At 32.7% G+C, this 17,057-nt stretch overlaps 1 protein-coding gene across 16 annotated transcripts in view; it reads right to left on the bottom strand.

Annotated features, from left to right (window-relative positions):
• B4 (imaginal disc development protein B4) overlaps positions 1-17,057 on the bottom strand; it is a 350,112-nt gene that overhangs the window by 183,069 nt on the left and 149,986 nt on the right. For all 16 annotated transcript variants that reach the window (XM_075293008.1, XM_075293015.1, XM_075293006.1 and 13 more), the window contains one exon: positions 11,825-11,848. The gene's annotated coding sequence lies outside the window, so the exon portion shown is untranslated. The remainder of the gene's footprint in view (positions 1-11,824; positions 11,849-17,057) is intronic.

Genomic DNA, 17,057 nt, shown 5'->3' with positions numbered 1-17,057 from the left:
TTCATTTAACTAACGTACGCAAAAAATTATTAGAGTAAAGGAAACCTTCTCCAAACATAATAATTCCATGAACTAAAATAAAGTTAAATTGGCTTTAGTGACATAGAAAGTTCACTTCTTTTTGAGTGTACAAATTTGTTTCGAAAAAATGCTAATGCCAGAAAATTGCGAATTTTTGAGAATAGTTGAAGTCATACGTTTCAGACAAGTGGTAGAATGCATAAAAAATTATTCAAATTGAATTCACATCCAAATCACACCTTAGAAGTGAAACAAATTCAGTGCAATTGCTGTTGAAATGGTGGACCTCCGTCCTATGATAAGTCCATGTTAAATTCATAGCATCTGTGCCAATTTTGCAACACTTTCGAATTTCAAAAGAAAATTTTCCGTACTTTTTCGGCTAAGCTTTGTTGTTTGGTATGAGTTACTTAATATGGAGCTATATAAATATTGGCAGATGTACATGATTTTTTTTCTGCCATTGTTAGATGAATATCGATATCACGTAACATACCGCATTCAACCAAAGATTACGGTCCTACTTTGGAAAAATTTTGTTTCAAAATAGAATTTCGTTGTGGCCACGCTGCACCCTCATATCGTTTACACCTAAATACTTCAAATCTTTCCTCTTAGTACTAGTGGTGTGCGACACGTTTTTCGGACTCAGCTGTAAAAACTCGATCACTTATCAATGAACTAACAGCAGAATTGGACAGCTCTCATTGATCTAACTTAAGGACCCGTTAAGTATTTATAAGTAGTCTACATAGGGTTAATGCAAAAATTAATTTTATTTTTCCATTTCCAAACGCTTTAACTTCATTCCACTCCATCGATGCGTAAATTTATCAACACTGCCTTTGTCAGTCTCATTGCAAACATAAAATTATTTAATAGTTACCAACCCGCTATAGTTATAAAAGTGCTTTCCTTGATTGTAGCTGGCTATGAAAACAATGACTTTTAATGGGTTTGTCTAAAGGATGGGGAATAGCTATCCATTTACTTTTCTTTAGAGCATTAGGCGACAAAACTATTTGCTTAATTTGCACAAACGTTAAAAATATAAAAATCTTGACGCCAGGTTCCTTTTTAAATTGAACCAGAACCAGAAAAAAGGAACCAAAGGAGACCAACAAAATATTATGGCGGTTAAGTAATTGCTTTTTAAGCGAAAAGCAAGCAAATGACAATGGCCGAAATGATTTACGGAATTGCTTTGCTAGCACTGGAACAAAAAAAAGTTCTTTCAATAATCGGAGAAATTCTTAGGCCAACGATTTTATGACGCTTTTATTGGAGGATTAATAAATAAACGCAAGGACAGTGATTTATTCCAGTTGATTATTTAGTACGTTTTCAATACCGAATAGTCCGATTGCATTGAAGTCTTCCCCATTTATAATAAAGCAAATACCACCTGTCTGTCTTCATTTATGAAGTACTTACGGCATTGAAGAACTGCCGAGAAGATAAAAAATAATGATGGTCATATTTTCCAAAAATTATTAATCCCCAAAGATAAGTGAGAGTGTGTGTGTGCGTTAGTTCTCTGCATCTAAGTAGGAGCCCATCCATCCATTATGAGCCAAATATTATGAATGTTAGAACAGCGGACAACAGACAGCTAGCTATGATGCCAACTAACACCAGGACAAGAGCCCTTATTTTGTTTATGTAGGGGCCAATGGAGGGATGTGAAGACTGATAGACGTATCTGTGAGTGTGTGTTTGTATGTGCTGGTCTCTCTTTATTTATGTGTGTGAACATTAACTCTGTGGTAAATTGAAAATTATTACAGATAATGCCATCTGTCATGATACCCTGACAGCGGATGCTGCCACTGCCATTGTCACTAGCACCGCAAAATGTTGCTGCTTCCCTAACGGGCGATGGGGTTTGGGTCCATCCCACTACTGCAGAGCTGAGTTAAGCCAAAAAATATAACTCAATTCTCGGCTGAAGCAGAGTCATTTTAATGGCTTAGCCCATAGGAAGATCCAGCAAAAGATTTATTTACAAAAACTTGGCATCCGTATTGCATTCAAGAGTGAGTGGGACATTCTGAGAAGGGAGCGACCACCACCCCGTGCTCTCTTAAGCCCAAGATGCTTGACATTGCAAGTCGATAGGAGTAACTACCAATACAGCTATAGTGGCCACAGGACCGAGTGAAATATATTTCCTCACAAATAATGAAAATAGTGGCAATTGTATCGCACTTTCCACAAAACGATGTATTTGAAATTATTTCCACTTTTTTCTGCTATTGGTAGCATGTAAGAGGCACTTCAACTAACAACGAACCATTTAATGTTTTATGGCTCTAAAGTGCCAACAATTTAGGGCTATGAAATGCAATAATTATACGCTTAAGCGAACCAAATGGCATTTGTCCTAATCTTGGCCGTTTGTTAATGGAGGGAAAACTGTTGCATGTAATCTCTCTATGATGTGGAGTTGTGTTGTGAAAATTCCAAATTTTCAAACGTATACCTAACATACTTTGTGATATATCGAGAAACTTTTAAATCCTAATTTTTGTATGGAGAAAATAATGGGGTTTGATAGACGGGATATTTTCACAAAGGGGATACGTTTTTCAAGAATTATACACTCAAAAGAAATAGTCAATGATGATATTAAAAAACGTTTGGGATTCCACAATTAAAATATATCCTTGATAGTCCTGCAATTGGGAGTCATCGTGGTTAAATGGTTAGCATGAGCATCTTACACACAAAGGCTCATGGCTTCAGTACCAGTGTTCACCAAATACCAAAAAGTTTTTCTGTTTGGACTCTGGTTAGCCAAGACCGTTTTACTCTGGGTGAGAAAAATGTCAGGAGAGCCTAGGCCCCCTCCCTTCTGATGATATTTCAAATTTTCTCTTAGTGGGTTCACCGTCATGCGAAAAGCAGTTCCGATACGGCTTTTGGGCAGCACTAATTAATAAGAGAGACGTTCAGCACCCACGATATCTCAATGGGCTGAATAGTCCACTGAGAGTACTTGAAACAACGGGCTGCTACAAATACCTAACCCACTCCTACAACATGATGTCTTATAGATTGGCCATATGATCTTCAAATTAGGGAAGAATCTCTGCAGCATAAACCGCAAAACCATTTTTGAAGTAAAATATTTTTAGGGCCGCAGTTCTTAATTGTCTACAAATTGGGAATCTGTTATGTACCGCTCAATGCTTGAACATGCTTTTACAAAAATTTAAAAAAAAAAGTATTTTTACCAACCCAATGGAATAAGTTAAAAGCCGTATTTATTTCTTTTCTAGGAAACAAAAAAATCTCTATGGAAATGTTCAAGGTTATGAAAAAAAATCAGCCTTTAAATATTTTCTTGCACACTAAATTTGGCGAGTTTACTATGGACGTGAGACTGAAAGCCCTGCCAACTGCTAAGGTAAAATATACCAAAGACCAAGGAGCTGCTAAGACCGGAAGGATGGAAGGAAGGAGTTATTGAAGTAACAAATGCAGTGATAAATTATTGAACATTTGTTCATGCACTTTATGGATGGCAACTTGCTCACAAGGAAAACAGAACTCATGTGAAAAATTGAAAATCTTATTTTTTCTTTCTTTCGTTATATAACAGGAAAGGGAATTTTGTTGGCTGTAACGCGTGAATGAATCCATATTGGTAGTAGAAGTAACCAAATAAAAATATCGATTATTGAACACACATTTTATCATTTGCTTATGTTATCAGACACACACGGAGAAGTATCACGGCGAAAAGATATGTGAAATTTATAGTGAAATAAATTAAATTATATTTTTGAATACGTTATATAAACTTTGCAATCCATTAGTCAACATGTCTCCATATCAAATTGATGTGTGTGCAATATTAACTACCAATATTTACGGACGGATGTGGAAAGCTCACTGCCATGCAATTAAATTATTTTGCATCATGAATATGCAAATAATGGGTTAAAAAATATAAATTAATTACAAAAATGCCTATGAATATTAAGGGCTGTATTTATACTTTTGCATGCCCGCTAGTGATGTTCTTTGCTTCTTTTGAATATCCTTTTTCATCCATCAGCACATTTCCAATGATGATAATTAAAACACAAAATCTCCCAGCGTAATTTGATGGTGTCCTTGTCACACAATTCCATTTACCACAAATGCCATATGGCAAAGCAATCCGAATCTGTATGAGATAAATTTCTAGGGAATGAGTTCTTTGTTCCATGCTTTAAAAGAATTAATTATTAAATTTTAATAAATCTTACACTCAAAAAAAAAGTGAACCCCTTTATTTCACTAAAGGCGATTAGTTCTATTTTAGTTCATGGAATTATTACGTTCTAAGAATGACTTTCCATGGCTAATAATAATTTTATAATATATATATATATATATATATATATATATATATATATATATATATATATATATATATATATATATATATATATATATATATATATATATATATATATATATATATATATATATATATATATATATATATATATATATATATATATATATATATATATATATATATATATATATATATATATATATATATATATATATATATATATATATATATATATATATATATATATATATAATTTAATAAGTGTTTGCGTACGTTATTTAAATTAACTAAAACAGAGGAAAAAATTATATACAAATGAAAAATTAACTATTTCGTGTCTCCCACAAAATAGTTCAGAATTTCTTAAAATTTGTAAATTTTACCAATAATGCGCCCATCTTGAACTTCGTATGGCACTAAAGAAATTTTTGCAATTTTTAACTACAAATTTTTCCTTCAAACTACGAAATTTTCTTTAATAAAGGTGGGTATTAAGTTCTTGAACTTCGTATGGCACTAAAGAAATTTTTGCAATTTTTAACTACAAATTTTTCCTTCAAACTACGAAATTTTCTTTAATAAAGGTGGGTATTAAGTTCGAGTTTAGCCGCTAAAATCGCTAAAGTGAAAACTAAATCAGTAAAAAAAGTCATAACATTATACATATTTGTTGCAAATTTTATTATAACTTGATGGGGAATAGCCCAAAGGAAATGTTCACAAAGTTTGTATTCCTTAAAGTGGATTTAGTAAGAAAAGTAATAGTGAAAAAATGGTGATTTTAGCGGCTAAACTCGAACATAATACCCACCTTTAAGGTGAGTATTAAGTTCGAGTTTAGCCGCTAAAATCTCCATTTTTTCACGATTACTTTTCTCTAATAATACTTTTTAAGGAATACAAACTTTGTGAAAACTTGCTTTGGGCTATTCCCCAACAAGTTATAATAAAATCTGCAACAAATATGTATAATTTTATGCCTTTTTTTACTGTTTTAGTTTTCACTTTAGTGAAAAAAGTCGAACTTAATACCCACCTTAAGTGAAAAATAATAATTTTATATAATAAATTTTCTGGAATTTGGCGAAAATTATGTACTAAGTTTTGTGAAATCGGCGTGACATCTGCGTTTCTAATACAGTTTAGTTAAAATTTTCTAAAGTTAATCTATTTTTTCTAAAATGAACTAAAAATTTCTTGCCTGGTGGGTTAACTGTTTTTTTTTTTTCAGTGTAGTAAGTTCTTGTTAATTTTTCTCAATTTCGAATAAAACGAATGGTCTTGTTCAGTCCTTTGGGAAATTTGAAAAATAACATGTATAGCATGAGCCCTATTTCGAAACTACACAGAAAAAAAAGTGTCTCGTAAATTTAAGAAGATTTTTACAATAATTTATTACAAGAATTTTCCAGAATTTTAGTTCATTTTTCGTATCTTCAACGAAAATTAACTACTCGAAAGGAAATTTTACAAATTCTAAGTAGCAATCGTTTAGTTCACGGCCTACAAAATACGATGGAAATTTCCTTAAAAAATTTCTTAACTGGTAGTTAAAAATTCGTTTGTCATGCTATAAAACTACTTGTGAAATGTAAAGTATTTTCTAAATAATAAGTGCAATTTACTATAAGATTTTTTTGTATGAGAAAATATTTTTTTACGAAAAATGAACTTGAAAGTGGATAGCAATTTCTTACTGACAATTCCTATAGTTAATAATTGTTGGTAAAAAATTACCCAATGAAATATTTTTAGTTCACATGTAATTAAATTTATAGACATTTTCGTCAAAAATGGTAGATAACATTTCATGAAAATTTTGCAAACTTTAAGTTAAACGTTTCATCGTTCATAAACTGGTGTGCCTTTACGAATATTATTCTTAGAGTAAATTGTCAGCAGATGCGATGAACTAATGCATAGTACAGAGATCTTTATCGGAATAGTGGAATGTGATTAATGTAAAGATGATGTTACTTGAGTTTTGTTGTGTATACATGAGCGTGGGGTTGTTTTTATTTTTGTTCATTTAGTGGTTTGTGTGTGCGTGTGTTTGTTATTCGTTGATGGTTTTTGGCTGGATGAGGTGTTGTTTTCAATAAAGGCACATGTTGTAGGGATGTTTTGGCTTTGCTTGGTTTTGTTTGGCATGCTTCAGTTGTACAGTTGGCGTTGGCGTGGGTTGTTGCATCTTTTAAGCAGGTATGCAACAAGGGAATATAAAGGCATGGAATATTTTGGATTTTTGAGACATATATTGGTGTTTGTTTATTAAACCTTTTAAATGAAAGTTATTAATATTTTATCGGTAGTTTAGAAAAAAGTTATTAAGAATATTTATTAAAATATGTTGGAATTGAAGGTGTATTGAAATTTTCATTATTCAATATAAAAAATTAATATTCAATTCCAGATGAATTTGGAAATTTTTTGTTATATCTCAGCGTACAGTTTAGTCATAAATTGGTAAGTATTTTTTTAATATGGATTTCTTTTAAAAAGAATATTTTTTATGTATATTACTATTTGTTAATTAATTTTTTTGGAAACCAGTTTAATGTTTTTCTTTGTTGTAAAAGCAATATTTAATTTCAGAGCAACTCCAGATGGATTCAAACAAATTTAAAAAATAGAGCGTTGGTAAGTTTTCTTTTAAAAATAAGCTTTCTTTCAACTAGAATATTTACGTTTTTATGACCTTTTTATCATCAAAATTACAGGTTTTTAATACCTTATGTTAGTATTTCTTTAATCAAATTTTTTGGAAACCAATGTTATATTTTTAATGTAAAAAACAAATATTTAATTTCAGAATAACCCCTTAAAAATTTGGAAATTTGCTTGTAATTTAATAGTGAATTGGTAAGGATTCCTTAACTTTCTTTTAACCCTGTACAGTCATTCTTATTTTTTGTACATTAACGTCATCCTTCGTCATTTTGACTACGGCTCATTTCAAGACGCTATAATTTTCATCGTGAGCGAAAAAGTGAACCAAACTTGAATTTATTTTCTTATTCAATTTGGTTTTAAGTAGTATAACACAAAAATTCATAAAACGGTCGAGTTAGTATAACTTAAATTTACCATTTTCCAAAAGACTAAAATGCATTTTAAATCGAAAATGAAATTACGTGTCGTCATTTTGACAAATGATGACTGTCTAGGGTTAACCATAATATTTTTATGCATATTATTATTTTTTTCATTAGATTTTTTGGAAACCTATTTAATAATTTTAATTAATGTAAAAAATATATATTTAATTTCAGAGTAACCCAAATACATAAATTTGGACAACTTTTTATATTTCCCCTCAGCGTACAATTTAATAGAGAATTGGTAAGTTTTATATTAAAACTTTGTCTTTCTTTCAACTAGAATATTTATTTTATTATATCCTTCACATCGATAACAACACAGTTTCATGAGTTTATATAAAATACTTCATTATTTCTCTAATTGTTTCAGGTACAAATTTTATGAGATACGTTTTCCAAAGAAAAGTTGAATTCCTTACACCATTTGATAAAATGCCCCCAAATATGGTAAGTTACAAGCTAAAATAAAGATTTAAAAAATTATATTTCATTACATGGTGTTAATTTTTAACAATTTTCATCATTGCTTCCATTTTTTTTCCAGCAAGATATGTGAAAAAATTACCTACGATGAATAAAACAAGGATAAGTCAAAATGTTCAAACAGCGAGTTCAAATGAACTACTCTCTGTTCCACGTGGTCATAATTTTTATTCACAAAAAACATTGTATTAAGAACTTTCATCATAAGTTTTTATAATAAAGTACTGTTGCTTAAAGAAAGTTTAATTTTAATGTATGAAAATTTTCATAATAGTAAAACAGTTTGTTGTTCCTTTAATTATTTAATTTCTCTGTACTGTGGAATGATTGATTTAAAAATAGTTTAGTCGTCGACATTTTAAAGAGACTGTTAACCAATTTTTATTATCGGGTTTCCCAAAAAATAAGCAAGTAAAACAAAATAATACTGACTTTTTAACTTGGTAGGGGTATATAAATCTTATGGCGTTGTAAAAATGAACTAAAATACAATGTTATAGATGAACTAAAATTTAAGAGAATTATAAACTAGACAAGTTGAAAAAAATCTTAAGGGCTAAATCATGGTCAATATTACTACAGTTTAGTTCATTTTGCAATGGAAAAGGGTTCACTGTTTTTTCAGTGTACATTACTTTTCAAAAACCTCAACATTTTGTCCAACATTTTGAATTTAAGTAAAATTGTGAAATATATCAAATTAAAGCACTTTTTAGTTATTGATTTTTGTATGAAAATCTCATGATATAACAACAGAGTTTAGAGTAATAAATTATATTTGGCCCCGGGATTTGTAACAGCATTGTCCTATTAACTATGAAAAAGTTCCATGTATATTTTTGTTGTTTTTTAAACTTGTGATAATGATATTAGGGTGGACCGAAAGTGTCATACGAAAATAAACGAATTTTTGGTTCAATTCATTATTCAAAATTTTTGTATTTTAACAAAACCAAAAGGTAAGTTGTTGGGCAAAACATTAGAGTTCTTGCACTTTTCTCTATATCAAACATGCCACATTGTTGCATATAGTTGTAATGTACACGTATGTCCAGATAGCCTCTGTGAAACTAGAACTCATCGGATTCTCGCAGTGAACATGAAACCTAATGATTTTGCTATTCTGTTGAAAATAATTTCTTTGAAATGTGATTACGTGTGACTTATAGTAAGAATTCAAATAGATTTCAAATTAACTAAATACCTTAATTTTTAACCTTGAGTCCATAGAGTAACTCTCAACTCATCTCTCGATTATCTACCTCTAATATTTAGCTTTAGTCGCTACGTTTATAGGATGTTTTATTTATTATCCACTAGCTGTTAAGGAAGAGATTACAAAATATTTCAAAAAAGTATCTTTGTCAAATTTGCTTTATTTCGGGTTTCAGAACTTCATAATCTCATGTTCTTCTATATCAAATGTGAACTGCCTTAATATGCACAATTGTACATACATCAGCAAAGTGACAACATCGTCATAATTCTTATTGTGCCCTTTCGCCTCTGTCTCTCTCTGCGGATCCTACTTTCCGCCTTGCGCATCGTTGCATTAAAACGGAAAATGAACTCCGGCAAAAGTTTTCTAATTCCGTTGCATACATCGTCGTTCATTTTTACAGTTTCAGACAATCCTTATCCCCTGGATCCCTTTTTCCCAGCTATGCACATTCAGTTCGCGATTTATTTCATAACTTTCATTCGGAATGCTACACACACACATACAAATAAGTCGAGCATACCGAGATGATAGTCCAGGCTCATAAATAATCCATTTTCCAGTTGCAAAAAAAACGAATCGCAAGACCTCTAAATCTGTATTCAACGACCACCAGAGATGTGAAGTGGGTGGTTTGTGTGGCAGAGTGCAACTGTTTTGGTTTGGCGAGTAAAACAATGTCTACCAAAAACCAAATCTTAGATAACATGAAAAGGACTTCCTTTGATAGTTCTTTATATATTTCTTCACTTTTTCGGAAATTCATTCTCATGTGAATCCTGTATAAACTTCATATGGTTGGAGAATTGAGAAGAAAAAGTGTAGACACTTCAAGGACTCCGGTATTGTGCTCTATGGCTTAAGAGAGGAATTTTGTTTTTTTTTTTTGTGGTTGTTCATTTGTCTATAAAGAACATGATTCTTTGTAACGAATTTTAAAGGAATTTAAATCAATTTCGAATTTAATTCAGTTTCCAGTAGACATTTTATTTTGCATTCAGCACATTTCTAAGATAACAAACAAAAAACGATAAAGGAATAAGGACGCTTTGCGGTAACTACATTAGGATACAGTCATTCTGTGAACCACTTTGGTGCACCCATTTATAAGAGAGAAATTTACCACAGTGGTATCACAACGGACTGGGTAGACTACTGCCACTATATCTAATCTAACCCTGGGGAAGTTTACCGCCTTTGGCAACAGAAGTCAACCAAAAGACCTAGCACAAGTCCATGGTATTCATTATAAAGGTCGCCAACTTCTAGTGCAGAGCGCTTCTGTATAGAATAATATATGTTACGCAGCTCTAATCTCGTCATCACACAGCCATTTATCGTTTTACCTTCCTACACACGCAAAGAAAAAAAAACGTTTGGAAAACGTGTACCGAAAACGTTTTTCTTTTGTTACAGTTTTTTGAATTGCTTCGAAAATTTTTAAACTTTTATCACCAAAAAATTCGTTTGTTACAAAATTTTTATTTTTTTCAGTAAACAAAAGTTATTTTTGAAACAACACAGCCCATTTCGTTTATATCAAACACTGTTCTTTTCTGACTTTAGGTCTTTAATAAGACACATTTTACAGCTCAAAATTTAATATAGTACAATGTAATGTTGAACATTTTTTCGGAATCTTCCGAACATATCTGGAATATATGTAAAAAAAAAAAAAAAAAAAAAAAAAAAAAAAAAAAACTTTGGTCGAAGCAGGGATCGAACCCACGACCCTTGGCATGCAAGTCGGACGTAGCAACCACTGCTCCACGGTGCCAAACTAAGTGTTTGCTTCTGTTAAATAAACTTTGTTTATTCGTTTCGTGGGCGCCACAAGCTATGCTATATAAATATAACTTATATGGATAATTATCTATTGATGACCAGAACAGGTACATAGCTCAGTGGTTAGTGTGTTGGCTTACAAAGTGCATGGTCCGCGGTTCGATTCTCCGTCCAGGCGAAAGGTAAAAAAAATTTAAAAATTTATAAAATCGTATAATTTCTTCTACATTGTTGGTATTACAGGAAAAGGTGTTAAGAACTAAAAAACCTCGTGGATGTGAGAAAGATGTGAGGGAAAATGCAATTAGCAGGAAAACAATGTTTTTTTTTGAGTTAGTCTTTATGAAATTGTTTTTACATCCTGGAAGAGAATAAACGTTTATCACAAAAAGTATATAATTTTCTTCCAAATACACTTCCTTACAGCGAAAAGCAAATGAGAAACGAACTTTGTCTAAAATTTCGTTTGGGAGGAAAGAATTATTTTTTTTGCGTGCAGTTAGTAGATGTGGATCACCAAATAAAATCTTCAAATGATGGTCAAAATCTTTCGATACAATTCAGCTATTTCTTATTAAATATAAAATTTCCAAATGATAAAAACACTTCTCTAATCATTATATTATTAAGAGCAATAAACGATGACATTAGAAAAAGAATTCGAAATTGATAATTACCAGTAATGGACATTGCTAGTGATGGTTTTATCCCCCTCTTATTCAAAGAATTTTCATTTTTTATCATAGTGCATTAACATCTCGCAACGACAAGGATAATGAATGGCATGCGGATATTGATATACCAAAAAGTTTTACTCTCTGACAATGCCATAGTTATAAAGTATCTTAATTACTTCTTACTTACCGGTCTTACAATTAATGGATGAATCTGTAAGGAAGAGATGTGAAGAGGCTTCATTAATAAAATGTCATAAGAATTGGAAATAAATTAAAAAAAACGGTTCAATATGACATCGTTGCTCAACCAGTCGTTTTGCCTGGCAACCAGTTTGTCAAAAGTAAACACAATTCAATTAAGGTCGTGTAATCCAACCCAGGATACATAGGGCAATAAACGAATTCCATTCGATTTCATTTCAATTGTCACCGTTCTTCCATTACACCAATGACAGTGATGACCATCAGAGAAATGGATCCAAAATGTAGCAAAACCATTTACTGGAGTGCGAGTTGAATCCCTGAGGAAAACTGCATTTCAACTTCTGAGAATTGTTTAATAATTAAAATCTTTACGCATACACTACTTTTTGTCAAGCGACAAGTCCAAGCATTAATATTTGCAAAGAGAAAAGGACATAACTATAGTGTCACTGTCGTGGAAAAGCTGAGTGCTTTTTTTGGCTTTTAATTAACTTTTTTCTGTTACTCTTCAGAGACAATGTGTTCTTGTCATTCCGAGGATATTGAGATGAAAATGGAGATGCATTTTTCGCCACCAGCAATTGGAAAAGAAACCAAAATGTCAATGGACAGAAATGAGGGAAACACAAAAAAAATATCTCGTGAAATACAATTTAATCGTCTTCAAAATGAAACTTAAATTAGAACGTTTTCTTTTTCTCGTGACTCGGAAAACAAGGACATTTAAGACTTGCATTAGAAGGAGCAACTATTGTACTACATAACCATGCATTACAGTTTGTGGGGAATTAACGTGCATAACGTACAACATGTTATAAAGGGAAATGGAAACAAAAATAGAAGGAACTATCTATACACCTATGTAATGTTTCAGATCAGTTTTAGGAGAAGAGACAATGGCATGCGGTAGCCTTAAAGTTAAACTTAAAGAAACGCGTATAATACGAATTTAATTAAATAATCCGCCGAAATAGAAACTGAAACAAACGGCATCCCCACAGACGGGAAGTTGGTTCCCGAGGAACTTGTGAAGATCAGGCGATTCATATCGGTAAGTGATATTTTTTTCTAAGCTTTCAGCCGCATTATGATGGGACAAAATATGAGTCATATATCTTTCGACTAGAACATTTTACTGACGATCAGAGTTATTATATCCCTTTAAACATTTTCCGTTCGTTTGTTACCTTTCAGAATATACTCGTAATTTACTACTCCTCCATTTTAAAATGAATAACACTAAAGAGTGTAATTTAAGAATAATAGATATCTCTGTGAGAAATTATTTGTTAAAACTGGTGGTGTAACATCTTCGCCAGCGGTGAGTTATCATGTCCTGTGAAAGCATTCCTTTGAGTCCATTTAGAAATAATAACCGTCGTACAATCATTCATACAGATCGAGGGAGTATGGCTGGCCACCTAGTACAAAGCCATACTGAATAGTCCACTGTTTAGGAGCCAGTAGTTTGTTTGATTGAACCTTTGCATGTGTCCAACATTAAACATTAACGCGTCATTTGTCTACAGCTCCGCCCTTCTGGTGTAACTCATTATTTTAGCACTTGTGCAACAAATGTTTTACGCACACACACATACGCTCTTTTACAGGGCATTTCAATCAAAGGACCCAGAGGACAGTGGTCAGGTCTACAAGTGCCGCTACTTATCAACACGCTTTACAATGCCTGTTTTTATATGTGTGTGGGTCTGAGTTGTTACAGGTATAAAGGATTCTTCATCGGACACCCTTATGGTATGGAAACTCTTCGATTGCCATTGTGGTTGGGACGAAACCACAACAATTTAGAATTTTTAATATTTTCCCCATACATCCCCAACATCCACCAGGCGTATGGGGTAACACGTACGTCCTTGTTCAAACTTTCAGGAAGCCAAACGAATGTGTGTGCTTGAGTGCGTGGAAAAACCGCACGAAAGGTACGAAAATAGACATAAAAGGAATATACGAGCCTCAATACGACCAGTCGCCCATTGTCATTATGTTATTTTCTAAACATTCACTCCATTCATTACCGTGGTCAATAATTCATAAAGGCATTTATTTACACACGGCTGAAAGCTGTTCCGGTCCTGACCCATGAAGACTGCTTGTCTTCACCAGCCAGCTGGAATGCTAGGTCGGTCCTGTTGCTCTGCCATTGTGTGTGTGTGTGAGTGACAAGTAAAATTGTTATTCAGTTGGAAGGTTCATTGGTTGCATGTTGATGTTGATTTTAGCCCAGATATAATTGCAGTTGCTCCCCACTACACCTCTCCATCGAACTGTCAGCGAGGAAGAATTTATTAAAGCTTGTAGGGCAACAAATTGACGAGAATGAAACAGCATCGTTGCACAAAATTGCTACAAGAAAAGTTGAATGTAATTTCAGCTACACTTTAATGTGATCAGTCAATAATAACATTGAGCTCTAGTAATGTGGGTCTCTCTGTTTTCGCCAGCTGAGTCTGTCCGTCTGTCTCTATATTCATTTGTTCCACGAGAATTTTTGATCATTTTTGTGCCGTCCAGACTATAAGTTTATCCGGACGGAATGTCTGTGTTTGTAAAGCATTTTAGAATGTGGCCAATCGCTAGGAATTGTCGGCGATGACTAAATAATCGATAAATATGTAGTCGATGACATTAACAAGCAGCAGTATCGATTAAGTTTACGAGCATAACTTATAATGTAACCAATATGTGGGATACGTTTGATACGATTATCTAATCGTTTGACGGTGCATTATCTAATCGTTATGAAGTATGGTGTGATGTTACAACAGCGTGCGATTTTCAGCATTTTTGGCAACTTCCAAGGTATCTCTTAAAAATATCAGCAATTTCAGTTAGGTTTTAGATCCATCAAAAAAAAATAGCCATTGGTCAAAAACGCCAACCAAGCGAATATGATTCAACAATGTTTGGGGTGTACCCAATTCTTCGACCAGATACTGTTGCACTCACCCATTTTAAAATACTTTTGGTCCTTACTATGTGTAAATGTTAGCATTTATCATTTAATAAGTGAATTTCATTTAACTTATTAATGGACGACTACCTATAAGGACGGGCAATTTTGCATAGAAGCGGAATTTCCACTTCGTGTATAGCTGAGAACAGGACACAAGATATACTTCAGTATGCAAATTGCTTGCAATTTCAAATGAGAATGTTTGCTTTGCTATTAAAAAATACTTAAAATTACCAATTATATGTTTACAGATAGTTATAAGGAAATCCAAATACACCGCGGACAAACAATCCTTGAACTAAAAGAAAAGTGGTTATGGTAAGAAAAACATTAATTATTAAAAAGAATAAATTATTAAGTAAATATTGGCCAATAACGGGGCTAATCAAAATCGATGCGCTGGGCATGTCGTCTTCGATATTGCTGTTACTTCGATTTCTTGGCTAATATTGGATGAACTGAGGTACAACTTAGATTGTGTCATGTGGTCCTACATAAAGGAATAAAAAATAAAAGGAATCTGGAAATTGCAAACCCAGTGATTTTTTTATTCACAATTTTTACACCTATGATCAATATAACAGCACCACTGCTTAGTCGCCGTGAAAGTTTTTTTTTTTTTAATAATGAGGACTTATATCTAAACTAATAGTTAATATAGTTCAATTACCTATTTAATTGCATAAATGTTACCTGATATACTAGCAAAGATGGTGTTTCATAGCTCATTGCAATTTTTGTGAAACCTTTTACTGTTCATATCTGTGAATTGGCATTTACAATAGATTTCTATAAAATGACCCCGTTGTCGGATTCAGGTCGACTGCTATTTATTACAATTGGAGCTACTCATTCGCTGGGAATTTATAAACTATTCTATTATTTTGCTATGATATCTCTTTGTACCAGTTGAAGATTGGATTGCTGGTATCCTTCTTATGGTGTTGTCTGCAATAATTTCCAATACTGAATTGAGTTTTGTAATCTCCGTCAATAAATATCTCCATAAGTGGTGTTATGGCACAATAGACACACACTGCATCATTTTCTCGGAGACCTTGTATGGCTTATGGAACCACACTCAACTCGAACGAAGAGGTTTGTGTGGTGTGTGGTGTATGGATGAATGTCTATATATATTTTTTTTAAATCCTGAAAACTCATATGTCAGTGTACAGGCGTGCATAAGGACCACAGAAACAGAAAGGAGTCAGTGAACAACAATAAACTCTAAATCAAAATTAAAGCAAAGAAAACAAGACCAGGATCCCACTAAAAGCATTGGTCCATGCAATGAGCATGGTGACGACCAGACACTAGAATGTCCATTGATATTAAATACAAAATACACAAAATAATATGAAAAAATAAATATTTTTTGTAACCAAAAATATAAGCAAACCAGAAAAAAAACACCATAACCACCCATCAGCCAGTTGTACCCCTATCCGTTTCTTATGTGCGTATTGCGTACATAACATTTACAGGAGATGAGGGGGAATTGTTTTGGTTCAAAATATTGTGTAAGGACTTCAAAACAGCCATATTGGTTGCCTTCCAATATCATCTCCTACACGCACAGATAAACAGAATCTAACATCTTGTCAATGCTTGTGTTCAACCATGTTGTCATGGAAACTTTGCTGGGAGCCAGCAATGACACAACCAGCATCAGGACCATGCCAAGACATATTGGGGTAAACAATAACATTTTGATCCTGGGTATTCTGTGAAGAAACTCGTTATACATCCAATTACACGTTTTATTGAGCTCTCCCAAGAACAACAAACCAAAAACCACAGAAACTATAACGACACCGGTAAACAATGATGAACGCATTGCATCACTATTCTCTGCTCCTCATGCTCCCTGTATAATTGCAAATGCCTTGTTTTAAACAAAAAAAAAATATAAAGTTTCAAGAATATGCCATGACGGTGACCACAACTCTTGAAGGAAATATGACCTCATTTGGTCATAACATTTTCTTTTAGTTTTTTATCATTACGACAACAAAAAACACTAACGTGTTTACTTTTACTCCGAAATGACATTTGGTGTAACTATTGTCTCAGAAGGATTTTATTTATACGCACTGAACCGTTTTTGAACACAAAATGAAACTTGGTTTGTCTAAAATTTCCACACTACAAAGTTTGGGATTTTTTCTGATAAATGAAATTTTAGACAAAGATTTCGATGCTAAAAGAAATGGTTTAGAAACAAACAAACAAGATTAGA

The sequence above is a fragment of the Haematobia irritans genome, chromosome 2, assembly GCF_050003625.1.
Source record: "Haematobia irritans isolate KBUSLIRL chromosome 2, ASM5000362v1, whole genome shotgun sequence".
In the NCBI taxonomy this organism is placed as follows: Eukaryota; Metazoa; Arthropoda; class Insecta; order Diptera; family Muscidae; genus Haematobia; species Haematobia irritans.
The sequence above is the reverse complement of the archived record's forward strand: the minus strand, read 5'-3'. Positions and strand labels throughout refer to the sequence as shown.